Below are 4,978 nucleotides of genomic sequence, written 5' to 3' on the forward strand. Positions count from 1 at the left end.
AAAAACATACTAAATATTTGTTTTTGATAATGTTATTTGATTTCTACATAAAGGGTATTTTGCATGTTTTTTAGCGTTTCGTTAAGCACATAGCGCAAAACACTTAGAAGAGATGTTTTTTGTAAATGTTGATTCGTTTTCTAATATAAGGTGCTTTCCATACTTTTTTAGCGTTTTGGTACCAAGTACGCTCATAAACACCAGAAAGAAATATTTCAGGAAATCTCGTTTCCTTTCTTAACACTGGGTGCTTTACGTTCATTTTTGCGTTTTGGTACTTTACAATGTGAAATACACTCAAAAACAGAAGTTTTTGATAATGTTGTTGTGTTTGAGTGTTTTTTGAGCTTCTCACGTAAAAAACGCCAAATTGCATGGGAAATACCCTATATCAGGAAATGGAAATACATTACGAAAAACGTGTATTATGAGTGTTTTTAAGCTTCTTAGGTTCCGAAACGCCATAACACATAAATAGCTCTCTATATGGAAAAACAGGACATTACCAAACACATATATTTGAAGTGTATTTCACATTGTTAGGTACCAAACCGATAAAATGTATGCAAAGCACCCTTCATGGAGAAAAGAAGCGAGATTTAAAGAAACAAGCCTTTTGATTGTTTATGAATGTGCTATGCACCTATTCCCTAAAAAAAAAAAAAGTATGTAAAACTTGTGTATGTGAAAAAAACATCAAAACATTAATTTTCTCTATTTTACATACTAAAACGTTCAACTCATGCAAAACATCCTTAATGGAAAAAGATAATATTACCAAACAAGTATTTTTTTTTGTGTGTGTGTTTTTGAGCTTGTTGCATAGAAAAACGCTAAAATACATGCAAAGCACCCTATACGGAGAAACGAAAAGACATTACGAGAAACGTGTATTATATGTGTTTTTGAGCTTCTTAGGTACAAAAATATTAAAAAGCATAAATAACACTGTATATGGAGAAACAGAGCAATATTAGCAAAAACGAGTATTTTGTGAATGTTACATTACGTACCAAAAAATAAATAAATAAAAATGTATGCAAAGCACCGTATTAGGGAGAAAAAAAAAACGAGATTTTTTAGAAACGTGCCTTTTGAATGTCTATGAGCATGCAAGAAACCAAACCATTAAAAAACATGGAAAAAGCACCATATAAGAAAAAAAAAAAAACATAAAAAACTTGTCTTTTGTATTTTCAGCACTCTATATCGAGAAACAAAACATTAAGAAAAGCCTGTATTTTAAATGTATTTCACATTCTTAGGTGCCAAAACGCCAAAATGCTCACAATGTGAAAAAAGAAACGAAATTTCTAGAAATGTGTCTTTTGAGTGTTTATAAGCGTACTACGCATCATAACGCTAAAAAAGCATGAAAAGCACCTATTATTCGAAAACACAGCAGCATTATAAAAAAAAGTATCATTTCAGTGTTTTTGAGTTATTTTCGTACTAAAAACGCTAAAACTCATGTAAAACACGTTTTATGGAGAAACAGAGTAACATTACGTAAAACAGCTTGTTACGTAGAAAAACGCTAAAATTCATGGAAAGTATCTAAATAGGGAAAAGAAAAGACATTACGAGAGACGGGTATTATGAGTGATTTTGAGTTTTTTGAGGTACCAGGATATTAAAACGCATGAGCACAACTTTATATGGAGAAGGAAAACAACTTAACCAGAATCGTTTATTTATAGTGTTTTTTTTTTTTTTCACATTGTTAGGTATTATTATTCAAATATATTTATAGTGTTTTTTTTTCAGATTGTTAGGTATTATTATCCAAAATGAAGATATACAGATGTGTGTTGAGACCAGTACTTCTGTATGGTGCAGAGACATAGTCTTTAAGGAAGAAAGAGTAAGGCATTCTGGAGAGAAAGGGAGATGAGGATGGTGAGGTGGATAGCTGGCATTTCACTGTTAGAAAGGAGAGAAAGTGAAGATATAAGAAGAATGTATGGAATATATAATATCAAGAAGGCAAGAGAAGCACGACTAAGATATTTTGGACACGTGATAAGGAGAGAAGAGGATGAACCAGTGAGGAAGGCAATGACGGTGGAGGTTAGGGGGAGAAGGAGGGTTGGGAGACAGAGAATAAGATGGAGAGACGTAATAAGGAGTGATATGAACAACTTGGGAGTGCCAGAAGATGATGCAAAGGATAGAGACAGATGGAGAAGGATAACTCGAGCGGCTGACGCTGCAATACAGTGGGATTAAGGTCGCATGGAGAAGTGTCTTTTTAGTGTTTTTCATCTTCTTACGTACCAAAACTCTAAAACGCATGAAAAACACCCTTAATGGAGAAACAAAACAAAATTACCAAAAACAAGTGTTTTGAAAGTTACATAGAAAAACATAAAAAAGCGTAAAGATCGTCTTATATGGGAAAACGAAAATATATTACGACAAACGTGTATTGCGAGTGTTTTTGAGCTTCATGGGTACCAAAACGCGAAAAAAAAGCATGAATAGCACTTTATATGGAGAAGGAGAACAACATTACCAAAAAAATAAAAACGTGTATTTTTAGAATATTTCACATTATTAGGTACCAAAACGCAAATTGCATGTAAAGCACCAGTATGGGAAGGAAATCGAGATTTACGGTATTTTGTATATTTAGTATTTATCTTAGTCACCAAACTGGGAACACAAAAAAACATAATGAAACACGTGTCTTTTGAGTGTTTTTGAACTTCTTACCTACCAAAACACTAAAACGTATGGAAAACATCTTTCATAGAAAAACAAAATAACGTTACTAAAGACAAGTGTTTTGAGTGTTTTTAATGGGTTACGGAAAAAAAAAAACGAAAATGGAGGCAAAGTACCTTATATGTGTGATTTTGAGCTTCTTAGGTACCAAAAGGTGAAAACGCATTAATTTATTGAAAAAGAAAACAAAATTATAAAAAAAGTGTATTTTGAGTGAATTTCACGTTCTTAGTTACCAAAACGTGTTTTTTTTCAGCTGGTAACGTAGAGAAACGCGAAAATCGTATACAAATACCTTATATGAGGAAACGAAAGAACATTACGAGAAATGAGATTATGAGTTTTTTTTTTAGCTTCTTAGGTACCTAAAAGCGAGAATAGTAATATCACTCTTTATGAAGAAAGAGAACATCAACAAAAACGTGTTATTGGAGTGTTTTTTTTTTTTTTTTTTTTTTTTTAGATTTGCTAATTACCAAAACGTCAGAATACTTGCCAAGCCCCTGATCTGCATGTTAGGAAATAAAACGATAAAGAGAAAAAAATGGATACCACACTATATGGAAAAGAAAAAAAAAATACCAAAAACATGCCTTCTGAGTGTTTTTGAGATACCCACCATAACACTAAAACACTTTATAATGAAAAATAACATTACCAAAAACAGGTATATTGACTCTTTTTGAGCTTGTTACGTAGAAAAATGTCAAAATACATGCAAAGACAAGGATATTACTAGAAACTTGTTTTATGAAAGTTTTTTGGTTTTTGAGCTTCTTAGGTACCAAAATACTAAAACGCATGAATAGTACTCTATACGAGAAAAGAACAACTTAATGAAAGACGTGCATTTTTCTTAGCATTTTATGGTGTTTTCCGTGGTTTTTAACATTTTGGTGACAAATAACCTGAAAAAAAACCCATCCAAAAACCACCTTTCTGATAATGTCATTTCTTTTCCCCATATAAAGTGCTTTGCATGCATTAGGCGTTTAGTACCAAACAATGGGAAAACATTCAAAATATACCGCTTTAGTGATATTCTTCTATTTCTGCATATAGTGTGCTATTCACGCGTTTTATACATATATATATATATATATATATATATATATATATATATATATATATATATATATATATATATATATATATATATATATATATATATATATATATATATATATATATATATATATATATATATATATATATATATATATATATATATATATATATATATATATATATATATATATATATATATATATATATATATATATATATATATATATATATATATATATATATATATTTCTTTTTTTTTTTTGAGATACCCACCAAAACACTAAAACACTCTATTATGAAAAATAACATTACCAAAAACAAGTATTTTGACTTCTTTTTGAGCTTGTTACGTAAAAAATGTCAAAATGCATGCAAAGACAAAGATATTACCAGCAACTTGTTTTATGAACGTTTTTGAGCTTCTTAGGTGCCAAAATGCTAAAACGCATAAATAGCACCGAAAAACGAATAACAACGAAAGACATGTATTTTTAGCATTTTAGGTTGCTTTCCAAGGTTTATAACATTTTGGTGGCAAATACTATAAAAAAAAAAAAAATCACACAAAAGGCACCTTTCTGATAATGTCATTTCTTTTCCCCATATAAAGTGCTTTGCATGCATTAGGCGTTTTAGTACCAGACAATGTGAAAACATTCAAAATACACTCTTTTAGTGATATTCTTTTATTTCTACTTATAGTGTGCTCTTCATATATATATATATATATATATATATATATATATATATATATATATATATATATATATATATATATATATATATATATATATATATATATATATATATATATATATATAAACACTTAAAAAGAACACGTTTTTTTTTTAAATCTCGTTCCCTTCTCCATATAAGCTTCTTTTCATGTGTTTTAGCGTTTTGGTACCTAAGAATATCAAAACTCTCAAAATACACTTTTCTCGGAATGTCTTTTCGTTTCCCCATATATTCGAATTTTCTTACTTTCCATGCATTTACCCCTTTTTCTGCGTAAGATTGTCAAAAACACTCAAAATACTTACTTTTGTTCATTTTATTGTGTCTCCAAAAAAATTGTTTTCCATGAGTTTTGGCGTTTTGGTATCTATGTTGCTTAGAAACACCGAAATAATGCGTGTTTTTAATGTTTTCTTTTTTCTTATATGGTGCTTTCCTTTTTTTT

Source organism: Scylla paramamosain, chromosome 16 (assembly GCF_035594125.1).
Source record: "Scylla paramamosain isolate STU-SP2022 chromosome 16, ASM3559412v1, whole genome shotgun sequence".
Classification (NCBI taxonomy): domain Eukaryota; kingdom Metazoa; phylum Arthropoda; class Malacostraca; order Decapoda; family Portunidae; genus Scylla; species Scylla paramamosain.